General features: G+C 42.4%; 1 protein-coding gene across 8 annotated transcripts in view; it reads right to left on the reverse strand.

Annotated features, from left to right (window-relative positions):
- The window catches only part of LOC102368983 (methyl-CpG-binding domain protein 5), a 235,939-nt gene that overhangs the window by 143,257 nt on the left and 78,345 nt on the right, over positions 1-14,337 (reverse strand). Inside the window, exons 2-3 of one of the 8 annotated variants that reach the window (XM_025216385.1) lie at positions 12,891-12,929; positions 9,284-9,521 (exon numbers count right to left, since the gene is read on the reverse strand). The exons of 6 other annotated variants lie outside the window; for them this stretch is intronic. The gene's annotated coding sequence lies outside the window, so the exon portion shown is untranslated. Of the gene's footprint in view, positions 1-9,283; positions 9,639-12,890; positions 12,930-14,337 lie in introns of those variants that run through there. One more of the 8 variants, XM_025216379.1, reaches the window with a different exon arrangement.

The raw sequence follows: 14,337 nt of genomic DNA on the forward strand, positions 1-14,337 counted from the left end.
GTGCTGTGGCAGAGCTGCCAGGCTTTGGCATGCAGCCTGCAGCTGCACAGCACGTGGGGGAGGGTCTCTGCCATGTAGCTGCACCGTCGGCACCTCTTGTCCTGGTGGACAAAGCGGACGGCCCCATTCAGAGGTAGGCAGTTGAGGCAGATGTGGTGGAGGAAGCGCCAGTCCATGCGCAGTGGGATCTTCGCGAAGTGGTTGCTGGAGTCTCACTACTAGGTGACGATGAAGACCTTGCCCGGGTCAGGTTTGGCCCTACTACTTAACATGCATATCCCAAGAAAACTACATTGCAGACTTTTGCACTTAAGTTGTTTTTTTTCCTGGAGAAGTATCTTCAAAACAGAAGTTATTTCAGGACATCTCACATTCCTTTACACTGAAACATGGCCTTCTCAAGAAGCTGGTCTCATACGAAACAAAAATCCCAAAATACTTCAACTAGGGAAAAAAAACCCAACTCAATTTTGCCTAATAAATCTCTCATCCACAGTACCCTTTCTGACCAACTACTATATAGCCCTACTTTCAGCAATTAATTGCAAAACTAGAAATTAACACACAAAATCTGCTCCCACTAGAGATACATATGCTAAATCAGAAATCACACAACGGTCTTTCAAATTTCTTTGTATGAGCTGTAATAATTACAACAGTGTCCTCCATTTTGTTCTTGCCAACTGATAGTAACAAGAATTCCAGAACACCCACCACCCACACTGTTCTTCTGTAATAATTTTGGAAAGTTTAGGGAAAAAAAATCTTATTTACTAATCCAACAGGATCGATTCCCTTTACTAAAGAATGGCACAGATTTATTTAAAAGAATTATCTGTTTTTTCAGTAGATTCCAGATTTTTGCCCGGATTGTTTAAGTTTATAGTATCATAGTGCTTAGGGTTGGAAGGGACCTAAACAGATCATCAGGTCCAACCCCCTGCAGGAACGGGTGCCAGGGTCGTATCACCCCAGCCAAATATTTGTCCAGCCTCTTCTTGAAGACCCTCAAGGTAGGAGAGAGCACCACCTCACTTGGGAGCTCATTCCAGAGCCTGGTAGCCCTAACTGTAAAGTAATGTCTTCTGATGTCCAGCCTGAACCTTCTCTCTACAATTTGTGGACATTATTCCTAGTAACCCCGAGTGGTGCCCGGGGGAACAGAGCCGCCTCCAATTTCTGCTGGTCCCCCCTGGTGAGTTTGTAAATAGCCACCAGATCCACTCTTAGCCTTCTCTTGTGGAGGCTGAATAGGTTCAGGCCCTTTAGCCTCTCTTTGTAGGGCCTGCCCCGCTGCCCCTTGACCATGTGAGTGGCCCTCCTCTGGACCCTCTCAATGCTAGCCACATCCCTCTTGAAGTGCAGCACCCAGAACTGGACACAGTACTCCAACTGTGGCCTGACCAACGCCACACAGAGGGGAAGGATCACTTCCCTGGACCTGCTTGTGATGCATCTGTAAATGCACAACAAGGTGCGGTTAGCTTACTGACTGTTTCCTCGTATTGGCGGCTCATGTTCATCCTGGAGTCAGTGACTCCAAGATTCCTTTCTGCCACCATGTTGACAAGAAGGGTGTTCCCCAGCCTACAAGTGTTTTGCTGGTTCCTTCGCCCTAGATGCAGCACCTTGCACTTGTCTGCATTGAATTCCATCCTATTCTCATACACCCACCTCTGTAATTTGTCTGGATGTAGCTGGATTCTGTCCCTCTCCTCCAGCATACCCACCTAGCCCCACAACTTGGTGTCGTCAGTGAATTTGGACAGTGTGCATTCCACACCCACGTCCAGATCGCTGATAAAGATGTTGAACAGTATGGGCCCAAGGACCGAACCTGGGGGACTCCACTGCCCACATCCCTCCAGGTCGAAAATGACCTGTCCACCACCACTCTCTGGGTGTGAACATTTAGCCAATTTGCCACCCATGTGACTGTGTAGGCATCAATGCTGCAGTCACCTAGTTTTTTTTAAGAGAATGTGGTGGGAAACCATCTCAAAAGCCTTCTCGAAGTCCAGGAAAATAACATCCACCCTGACACCCTCGTCCAGGGACTTTATGACCTGATCATAAAAGAAAACCAGGTTAGTCAGGCAGGACCTGCTCCCAATGAACCCATGTTGGTTGTCCCTGAGCATTACCTTCCTTATTGGGCCCTTGAAGATGTGCTCCTTGATAATTTTCTCAAAGGTCTTCCCAAGGACTGAGATAAGACTGACTGGCCTATAATTGCTGGGGAAAATTTTAAACTTTTTTTCTAGTGGGCACAAACTTTCATAGATCCTTCCTACTGCATGGTTAGGTAAGAAATGAGGTGACAGATACAAACTGTGGCCCTCCAGCCCTCAAGCCTTAGCTTCAATAAAGCAAAACTTTTTTTTCCAGAAGAAACTGTGAGGATGAATTTTTATTAGTTTTCTTCTTTCCCCCCTCCCCACAACAGCCTTGACATTCAATACCTTTTTATACCGTCTCATACAATATTAGTATTTTTTGGTAAAATATTGTTGTAGTAATACTGCAAATTATTTTGCTTAATGCCTGCTAATTCACTCATAGCTTCAGACATCACAAAGTTTTAACAGATAAGCTTTGTGACCTATCATTGTGAAAAGACCGATTTCCATATTTATTTAATTCTCCCACCTCTGGCATACTAGAAAGTAATTATGATTTTTGCAAACTCCTCACATAACACTTTCATATGCCCCCAATATAAAAATGGGTTGTTTTTGATTAACAGTCTTAAAAGCTATTACTAATTCTCAATTATACCATCCTTTAACTCCACCATACAACATAAAATACCACAATAATCTCACAAAAAAAATAACCAATCCTAGAAAAAAAAGTCACTCGCTGTCACTTAGTTATTAACAAGCAAGCCCAAATTAGGATACAAAACTTTAAATTACATTTTCCTGGTATATGTATAAAAACATTTTTCCAAAGTAACATTAAAATCCATTTTTAAATAATACTCACACATACACTTAAATGTTTCATGTTAACCCCCCCACCCCCCCAACTAGCAGAACATTACATTATATTGATGGAGTAGTTTCTCATGTGTTAATATGAGATCACATTTAATTTATTCCTCATGGAATAGGACTTCATTTCAAATATTAAAAAATCTGAATCTATCTATTGTCTAATTCCACGATCTATCATGGGAAAGGTCTAGAGAACAGCGAAAACCTACAGATATATGAGAAATGTTTTGTGTTGTTTGGTTTAAAAATACAAGGTAAGTTGATTGCATACATGTGAAACTAGTGTGCATATTACTGCATAGGTTTCAGCTGCTGAAAATCTGAAGTTTAATATTCTTCCTATATATTTTTAATGCACATTCTCTACATTAGATTCCAATTCTCTTAGAAAAAGCACATTTCAAGAGGTTTCATAAACACTACACTGAAGAAAGCAGTTGTACAGCTGAATACAAGGCCTAAAATATCTGAAGGTATTTAGCTCTTTTCTTAAACATTTAAATAATCTTTGGAACAAATCTCTCATATAAATTTCTCCCTGGGGAGGGGCTCAACTTTACTGCTCACAGACAGATCATAATGGTTGAAAAATCATTGTACATGTAGTCTTTTTTTTGCTAGAGAGTGGTTGCTCAGAATAAGCAAAATGGCTCTGGATTCATAACAAGAGCTTATTCAAGGAAAAATATTTGAGAGACAGTAGGTAAACATGATATTTTGGGTTTGTAAGTGGTTGCCATCACAACCAGGTGCCCTGCAAAACACCAAAAACATGAGTTTCTTTAAATTAAATATTTAATAAGATTACTAAATGGAAGTTTAGATATATTCTTCAAACTGACATTAGAATGTGTCATTGCTAAGCAGTTCTTGTTATTTTCCTGAAGTATTATTTTCTTTTTGCATCGTTGGTTTAGTCTAGATTTTTTATCAGGCACTGTTAGAATATATTGTTTAAATAGAATAAAAAAATAGCCCTTTCCCTGAAGACTTTGCAACCTAGGTCACAGATCCTATAAATGGAAATCTACAGGCTGATCCCTGTGCCTGTGAAGAGCCATACTGGCTTAATTTTTAAGATTTATGGAATCTTTAAATCAGAATTGGATGCATATCTAGAATTCAAAGGAAAGATTGAGGTACTCCAACAACTCTGTACCATAAGCAGTTAAATGTCTGCAAAATCAGCAATACACACACACATGGCCTATGTGAATAGGGAAGTAGTCAATTCGGATTTGGCCGATTTAGAGGACAGCGATTCGATTAGGAGTTTGCAATCACTGTCTTGAATCGGCTTCGGAAGATTTGGCGAGATTCAGTGATTCGGCCAAGACTATAATGGGGAATCAGTGAAATACCTATAACTTGGTCAGTGTGTTAAGGCAGATTTGGATGAAAATACCAGGGTTGGTAGCCCCTTCTGAGGGCACGAGGCCTGCCAAGTTTCAGGGAGATAGGTACAGGGGTTTCTGGGAAACTGTGACTCAAGCTTCTGAAAGCAAAACTCGTGACACGTGTGACTGTGTGTGTGTTAAGGCACAGCAGGATGAAAACAGCAAGGATGGTAGCCTGTAATAGGGGACCTTCCCAGTGCTCAGGCAGAAACAGCTCACAGAAGGGACAGAAAGGCTGCAGACAGAGACTTGTGATGTTTCTATGTCCCTCCCCCAGAGCACTGTGATTGGAGGGGGAGTCAGGGAAAGATCAGTCATTAGCCAGCTACAGTTGTCAGTCTTTTCCCCCCTTGCTCCCTCTCCCTCCTCTTAGTTTCTGTTTCCTTGCAAGACTGCCTTCTGAATCGCTGAATCTCCGAATCTTTTCCAAATGGATTCAGAGGCTCTGAATTGATCAGAGGGTTTTTTTCATCTCCCGATTCGATTTGGATTCAGTGACTTGACCTTCAAAATCAGGCCAAATCGAATTGGTCACTGAAGCTTCGTGCACCCGTAACACACACACACACACACACACACACACACTTCTTAGACAGACAGACAGAGAAGAAATGAAACAACATTTTTGAAAGGAAAATAAAGTCACAGAGACAAACAGACATGGTAAAAACGACTCGCTGCTTCTTCTCCTCAACTCCTGAATTTCAGCTCTCCCCTTTGAAGGTCTTAGGCTAAGAATATTTTAAAACCAGAGAACCAGAGTGTTCAGCCCCTTAGCCCATGAGCCGCATCCAGCCTGTAGGGCTGCTCCCCAGCTGCCAAATTTCTGGAACCATGGGGAGCCCTGCAAGACAGGCAGCAAATCCCCAAAACTTCTCACCTTGTAGAAACTAAACCATACAAATGAGCAACCCCATCCTTTCCCTGCACTGAGGAAGATTCACGTGTAAGAACCACTGTGCCAGCCATGCATCAAGTTCTAGCTCTCGCTCTCTCTCTCTAGGAATCCAGAAGAGAGAGCTGAAGTGTTTACAAAAGGAGAGGGCAATTATTTTGGGTGGAAGGTCACTTAGTAAGTTTTGGTGAGCTGTCACGGGCCACATGGGTAGTCCCGTCCCTTAACAGTTGCTCTGCCCTCTTGTCACCATCTTGGGACTGGAAGTCCCACCCTCTAACCCCTGACCTTTGCTCCTGAAGTCCCTCCCCTTGCCCCCCGGAATACTCCATATGCGTGCGTGTGTGTGTGTGTGTGTGTGTGGGGGGGGGGGGGGGGTTGTTCCCGTGTTAGAACCAGAAAAAAAAAAAAATCATGCACTAGAAGTCAAACATCTACTATAACATATTTTATTACAAAAATATTTGTCTTGATTTGTCTTTACATACTGTATAAAGAGGTGACTGCATAATAACTCAAAAATAAATTCTTAGTTTTGTACATTGTGGAGGGAGGTGTATGGTGGGGATGTGTGTGTGTGTGTGTGTGTGAGTGTGTGTGTGTGTGTGCGTGTGTGTGTGGGGTTTGTGAGGGGGTGTGGCTGGACCCCCGCACCACTCCCCTGCCAGGGCTGCACTGCAGTGGAGGGAAACCCCAGGCACCTTCTGGTGGGCAGGGGAAGGCAGCTGGCTCCAGCACCTGAGGCTTCTCTCCTGTACTGCACAGCCCCAGAGGGGAAGGCAGTCGGGTCCAGTGCTGGGGCTTCCCTCCCATGCTGTGCAAATGTGGAGGCTGCGCATGAGTGGCAGAGAGTGCTGGTGATTCAGACTGCCCAGCAGAGGTGCATCTCTCACTGAGATGTACAGTGCAAGCAGAGTTGTGCCCCACTCAGCATCTGAACGCTGAGTGCCCCTCCTACTGCTGCTGCCACCACCTGCCAGGGCTGTGTGCCATAGTGGGAGTGTGCGTGTGTATGTGTGTGGGGGGGGGGGTCCCCACACCCCCCACATCCACACGCTGCCTACCCAAGCTCTTCGCTGTTACCCCCCCACCCTCGGACGTGGGCTCTGTGCTGCCACCAGCCCCAGCTCCATGCTCTTGCCCAGCTGCAGCTCCAATGCCACCGCTTCCCTACCTGTTGCCCAAAGCCAGCAAGAGACTGGGGAAGTGGAGAAGGTCCCAGGGGGCTGCACCAGCAGCCTCGCATGGAAGCTGCTGCTGGCTAGTTAGGCCCTTCTGCCCATGAGGGTAGGAGCGAAGCAGTAGGGTATGTTTGGGGTTGTGTGTATATGTGAGCACCTGGTTCCCACCCCTGTGGGTAGAAGGGCTGGACAGCGCACAGTTTGTTGGTGGGTACTGTGGGCCAGATGAAAGTGCTTGGTGTGCCAAATCTGGCCTGCGGACTGTATTTTGCCCACCCCTGGTTTACAAGTACACAATCATTTTAAGGAATTTATTTTCACTTTTTCCCCCTCAGCTTTTTGTTTTTATTAGCTGGGAGATATCCTGGCTGCCTAATTTTCTTTATTTTTAGAGTGTGACAGTGGCAGTGAACTACATACTTAAGCATCTAGAAAAATTGCCACAGAACGAATGCCAGAAAAAAAAAGCTCTCCAGATTTAAAACAGCCCTAAATATTGTCTTGGTAGAGTACTCATTGAAATGCATTATGTAAAAATCTTGAAAGATTTGTGATTGTCACCTGTAATTTTCATTAAATAAATGGTGTAAAGCTTCTGATTATTAACAGGTGTTCAGATGTTGAGGATAAGAGGAAAATTTTGGCCACTAGATTAGGATTGACATCTAAGTAGGAAACTTTATTATTATAGAGTCTGAGGTTGCAGTTTAAACATTAGATAGTAATTTGGTTTTAGTTTTAAGCATTAACTAACCAGATATACATTACAGATTTAACTGACTTGTGCCAATTTTTAGTTGAAATTTAAATCTATCTACCTTCTCAGAATTTATGAGCGCGCTCTGGGACCATTTTGATGATTTAACTACAATCCAACATTGAGCCTAATTTGTTTGATTCCATTCTCATCTGACAGTGTTTTATTTTTAGTTGATAGCGTTTAGCTCTGGCAGCACACTATTTTGATATTTTTGTTTTAGTTTCCATAAGGTTTAAAATAGGCACTGATAGATCTATCATATTTACTTGAATGCCTACTCACTTTCCCCCAAAAAATTAGCCTTCCAAAATTAAGACGCACGTCCTAAGTGGGGAACCTGATTTTTTGCCTAGAATGGAGGCATAGAGACTTTGTAAATGGTGGCTGCTTCTTTTCCTCCACCAGCTGCATGGAAGGACTATCAGAGTCCAGCAGACGTAGATCCAGGGGGAGTGCAGTGTTACAGTCACACCACACTTTAATTCCTCCTGCAACCAAAGTTTAAAACCAACTGCCTGGCAGCAGCAGTGGCATTTCTATTCAGGCATGGCTGACAGAGGCAATTAATTTCATGGCTCATTATAATTCCACTTAATTGCTCTCCTTTCCACAGGTGTTAATGACTTCTTCCCTTTTTAATAGTCTTGATGTTCCTCTAATCAAAGAATCCTTCCTTGACTACTGTCTGTTAGCTGCTCCTCATCTCTTCTCCAATTTCACAGCCCCGTAGACTGTTTTAGCTCTTTCCAAAATCCTAGATCCACCTATGTAGTCCAGTCTTCAACAGCTAAAATATCTTCTTTTGGCTGATATAACAATTCAGCTGTGAAAAGCTTCTGACAGAGAAAGAAAGGTGGGGTAAGCAAGTTAAAGATTAGGCTCTGTCCCTGCTCTATGGGGCCTTAGCTCTGCAAAACTCTTTTTGCTTTATTCTGCCTTCCCAGAAACAAGGGTGCTTGTCTTATTTGGGGGTTTGTGAAACGCAAGAAAATATGGTGAATCTTTTTTAAATACTTAGTGGGTGTGTCTACACGTGCCTCTGACTGCACAGCTGGTATTTGCAGATGACATCAAACGGGGGGGGGAGCAGTAGATATGTTGGAGGATAGGGCTAGGATTGAGAGCGACTGGGACAAATTGGAGGATTGGACCAAAATGAATCTCAAGAGGTTCAACAAAGACAAGTCCAAAGTTCTGTAGTTAGGACGGAGCAATCCCATGCACCAGCCAGTACAGGCTGGGCAGCAGCTCTGCAAAGAAGGACCTGGGGGTTACAGTGGACGATAAGCTGAATATGAGCCACCAGTGTGCCATTGTTGTCAAGAAGGCTAACAGCATACTGGGCTGCATTGGTAGGTGTGTTGCCAGCAGGTCAAGGGAAGTGATTATTCCCCTCTATTCAGCACTAGTGAGGCCACATCTGGAGTACTGTACTGTGTTCAGTTTTGGGCCCCCCACTACAGAAAAGATGTGGACAAATTGCAGAGAGTCCAGAGGAGGGCACCAAAATGGTGAGGGGGCTGGGGAACATGACTTATGAGGAAAGACTGGGAGAACTGGGCTTATTTAGTCTACAGAAGAGAACACTGAGGGTGATTTAATAGCAGCCTTCAACTACCTGAAGAGAGGTTTGAAAGAGGATGGAGCTAGACTTCTCAGTGGTGGCAGATGACAGAATAAGGAGAAATGCTCTCAAGTTGCAGCAAGCGAAGTTTAGGTTAGATATTAGGAAAAATTCTCGCACCAGGAGGGTAGTAAAAACATTGGAATAGGTTACCCAGAGAGGTAGTTGAAGTCCTTGTGGGTTTTCAAAACCCGGCTAGACAAAGCTTTGGCTGGGATGATCTAGTTGGGGATGGTCCTGCTTTGAGCAGGCGGTTGGACTAGATGACCTCGTAAGGCCCCTTCCAACTGTAACTTTCTATGATTCTATGACTTATTACTTGCTTTAGCTCAGAAACACAGCATTTAGTATAGATACACCCAGGGTGTCTGTAAGCCTACGGTTTTCACAAGACATAACTTAACTGTATAAAACTATTAAACTGTACCTTTAAGGAGAGCAAGGAAGAATGCAGAACAACTTTCAAGGGCAGAGCACAATCATGAATAGCATCATAGCAAATATGGACATGGCACAGTTTTGCCACATGACCTAGGGTACCAAGGTATCAATAATTCTACTTCCATTTTCACATCTTCTAGGGTGTGGGGGGAAGTGAGAAGTCATCTTCTGTTGTACATTCAAAATTCAATGTTGTCTCAAAAGCATTTTAAGTGTTAACAAAGCTAAAAAAATTGGAAATAAACAATTTAGAAATCATATTATTATGCATGAAAAAGTACAAAGAATTCAGAGAAATATGCCAATAATAAAATGTAAAGACAATGCTGAACCATCTGTGATCTGTCCCAACCCTACTTTGGGGGGGGATCTGCTAAATTAAAAAAGTAATGTCTTCAAGTCTACTCTTATGAAAAACTACAAACATGCAGCATGCATTCCATTTGTTATACGATAACACACATTGCAGTACACAGATATTTTAACCCATAAACATTATGGTCTTTTTAATCTACTGATTTACCAGAAGGATTAACTGTAATAATCACAATGTTCTGCACTATCTGAATACCAACTTTAAATTCACAAATTGGCTGAAGACTCAAAATTACATTTAAGATGCACATTTTTCAAATAATATACAGGCCTTCTCTAATTTTCAGATAGAGTTTTAAGTCTGGATCTTGCATCAGTGCCCACGTGAACAATCTCTTACACTGACTTTGTTTGCCTGTACACAAATACACAGAGCTGGGAAACGAGCAGGAAGAATTGGAAGTCCTTGTCCAGCCACAGAACTATGATGTGACTGGAATAACAGAGACTTGGTAGGATAGTTTGCACCACTAGAGTAATGTCATGGATGGCATACATTGTTCAAGAAGGGGAGGAGAGAGGAGGGATTGCTTTTTATGTAAAAGAGCTGTATGGTTGCTCAGGAGGGACAGTATGAAACTGCATAGCCCTGTTGCAGAACTCTGGGTTCAGGTCAGAAGGGAGAGCAACAAGGGTGATGGTATGGTAGGTTTCTGTTATAAATCACCAGACAAGGAGGATGAGGTGGGTGAGGCTCTTTAAATAGCTAACAGAAGTTTCCATATCATAGACCCTGGTTCTCATGGGGACTTCAATCACTCTGACATCTGCTGGGTGGGCAATACAGCAGTACACAGGCAATTCAGGAAGTTTTTGTGTTGGGACAACTTCCTCATGCAAGTGTTGGAGAGGCCAACTAGGGGCCATGATCTTCTTGATCTGCTGCTTACAAACCAGAAAGAATTAGTGGGGAACAAAGAAGTGGATGGCAACTTGGCCTGCAACAACCATGAGATGAATGAGTTCAGGATCCTGAGGAAAGGAAGGAAGGAGAGCAGTGGAGTAAGGACCCTGGGCTTCAGAAAAGCAGACTTCAACTCAACTCAGGTAACTCATGGGCAGGATCCCCTGGGAAGCTAGACTGAGGGGGGGAAATGAGTTCAGAAGAGCCGGTTGTATTTTAAAGAAACCTTACTGAGGGTACAGGAACAAATCATTGCGATGCATAGGAAGACTGGCCAGTATGACAGAAGACCAGCTTGGCTTAATAGGGAATTCATCAGTAACCTAGAACACTGAAACAAAGCTTACAAGAAATGGAAACTTGGACAAACAACTAAGAAGGAGCATAAGAATATTGTTTTGGCATGCGGGGATGAAATTGGGAAGGACATGGGATATTGGAGTTGCGGCTGGCAAGGGATGCAAAGGGTAATAAGGGCTTCTATAAGTAGGTCAGCAACAAGAGAAAGATCAGGGAAAGCGTGGGTCTTTGAGGGAGGCAGCCTAGTCACAGATAATGCAGAAAATGTTGAAGTACTCAGTGCCTTTTTTACCTCAGTCTCCACAATCAGGGTCAACTCCTAGAATACTGCACTTGGCAGCTCAGTTTGAGGAGGAGGTAAGCAGCCAACAGTGGTGCAAGAACAAGTTAGGGACTATTTAGAAAAGGTGCACACATACAAGTCCATGGGGCCAGATGTGATATATCCAAGGGTGCTGAGGCAGTTGGCCAATGGAATTGCAGAGCCACTGGCCATCATATTTGAAAACTTGCGGTGATCGGGAGAGGTTCTGGATGATTGGAAAAGGACAAATATTGTGCCCATGTTTCAGAAGGGAAAGAAGGAAGATCCAGAGAACTACAGACCAGTCAGTCTCACCTTAAATCCCTGGAAAAATGGAGCAGGTTCTCAAGTAATCCATTTCTAAGCACTTGGAGGAGAAGGTGATTAGGAACAGTTAGCATGGATTCACCAGGGGCAAGTCACGCCTGACCAACCTGACAGCCTTCTATGACAAGATGACTGGCTCTGTGGATGCAGGGACAGCAGTGAACGTGATATACCTTGACTTTAGCAAGGCTTCTGATATGATCTCCCACAACATTCTCGCAAGCATACTAAGGAAGTACGGGTTAGATAAATGGACTGTAAAGTGGTTAGAAAACTGGCTGGACTGTCAGATTCAAAGGGTAGTAAAAACTGATGGCTCAATGTCTAGTTAGCAGCCAGTATCAAGCATAGTGTCCCGTGGGTCAGTCCTGGAGCAAGTTTTGGTTCAATATCTTTATCAACCTGGAAGATGGGACAGAACGTACCTTCAGCAAGTTTGCAGGTGACACTAAGCCGAAGGGAATAGTAGATATGCTGGAGGGTAGGCTTAGGATTCAGAGAGAACTTGACAAATTGGAGGATTGGACCTGAAGAAATCTCATGAAGTTCAACACACAAGTGCAAAGTCTTGTACTTAGGATGGAACAATCCCATGCAATGGTACAGGCTGGGGACTGGGGGCTGAGCAGCAGCTCTGCAGAAAAGGACCTGGGGGTTACAGTGAACAAAATGTTGAATATTAGCCAACTGTGTGTCCTTGCTGAGAAGAAAGTCTGTGTACTGGGCTGCATGAATAGAAGTGCTGCCAGCAGATGGAGGAAAGTGATTCTTTCCCTCTATTCAGTATTGGTGAGGCCACATCTGGAGTACTATGTCCAGTTTTGGGGTCCTCACTACAGAAAGGATGTGCACAAATTGGAGAGACTCTAGTGGAGAGCAATGGAAATGGTTAGAGGGATAGAGCTCATTACTTCTGAGGAAAGGCTGAGGGAAACGGGCTTTCACTAGGAAAAACTTTCACTAGGAGGATAGTAAAGCACTGGAAAGGTTGTGGAGTCTACATGCCCATCATACCACTGACTCGTTGAATAGCCACATCATCATTAAATACCACCTCCAAAAAAAAGTTGTCTGCTGTAGAATCTCTACATATAAAAACTAAAATACTTTACATGCTATAACAATGTTTAACCAAACATTCCTTCTATACTAGACAATTAATTTTCACAATAATCATGTAGAATTATTCTTACAATTGCATATGTTGTTATAATTATTTTCTAGTTGCAACACTGAGGCAAAGCAATTTAGCACCTGGCTCAAACTCATACATCAAGTCAGTGGTAGGTGTGGAAATAAAATCTGAAACTTCCCACTACTCCCAGCTCTGAGAATTTGGGATGTTTCTATGAAAAGTTTGTAAAAACAAAGAAAATTGTTTACCAGTGTTCAAGTCCTCTATGACTTCATGCTTTTCCTTCACTGTATGGATAATTATAAAAAAAGCATTCATTTCTGATTTGTGGTACTTGATATAATCTCACAGCATTAAGAGCTCCAGGCACCATGTATTTAGAACTTGGAAGAGAGAGAACCGATGCCATAGCAATAATTTTTTAAACATAAAATCAAAAAAATTCTGAACAAACTACATTACAGAGTGGTTAATATGATTGCTACATGTGTTGATGGGATATTTTTCAATTTAAACCTTTATTTATAGGCACTTAACATTTTCAAGAATGTTACTAGCTGGGCAGTTTTTATTGTCTTGATTTATTTTTGAGATACAGTGACTGCCATTTAAATTAAATTTAACCAAATTCTCCATTTATATTTCTGTTATTTTCTCAAGATGGATTCTTATTGGTTCACTTAACCACTAAAATTGGTAGATATACAACTAAATAGAGCCTTTACACTAAATTTAGCAAAAAAAATGTTGTGTAGTGGGTTACATTAAAGAAATTACATAGGTATTAACTTTCAGACCCTTATTAATTTTATATTTCTATAATTTATAATGGTGAATGAATACTGCAAGATAATTAACAGGTGGACTCAGTGGATGATACTCATAAAATACATGATGGTGTCTTCTGGAGTTAGAGGCCAATTCCAAATTAATTTTCCTAGTCTCCTACCCACAGCAGCCCAGTTCTCTAGGTCAGTCATTCTCAACCAGGGTCCCAAAGCACCCTGGGGTATCTTGAGAACTATTCAAGGGTGCCACCAGGTGCCACACAATGTTAGCTGTGCAAACATGACTCAAGATAAAGCCAGATATTTAAAGAAGGAATCCATAGTGTTAAAAGCATTCTGACCTGCTGTGGTCTGAGTTCTTTGCAACAGAAAAATTTCTCTATTGTTTTTGTAGTAAAAGAAAAAAAAAACAGGTGAAAACTAAGAGCTTGCATTTTAAGGGGTGTCTTGAGTCTAAAAAGGCTGATAACCACTGCTCCGCATCCTTAATGCAATATCTGACCCATTGATAAATTTATAAAGCTTGACCTCAAGACCTAAAGTAGGCAAAAAATATATCTTTCTTAATATATAAAAAACAGACTATAACTCACAAGTTTTTGATAGAGCATATTCACTTGCATTTACTTGCTTCAAAATATCACATTTAAATTTAAGCTTTAATATATGTTGTATTCAATTCAAAGTAATTTTGACCATATTTGTTTCTAAAAAAAAAAGACTCATTACTAGGGATCTACTAAATTTATGATTTGCACAGAAACCGCAAAAAGGCGGTTTTTGTGATCACTGCAAACTTGCTTCCCTATGCTTTTCCACGGAAATGACAAAAACATCTTACTAAAAACAAAATTCTGGCTCCTCAGTGGGAGCCAGTGGCTGGGGCTGGGCGGGGGTTCGGGCCACC

This window comes from Alligator sinensis, unplaced genomic scaffold (genome assembly GCF_000455745.1).
Source record: "Alligator sinensis unplaced genomic scaffold, ASM45574v1 scaffold1048_1, whole genome shotgun sequence".
Lineage (NCBI taxonomy): Eukaryota > Metazoa > Chordata > Crocodylia > Alligatoridae > Alligator > Alligator sinensis.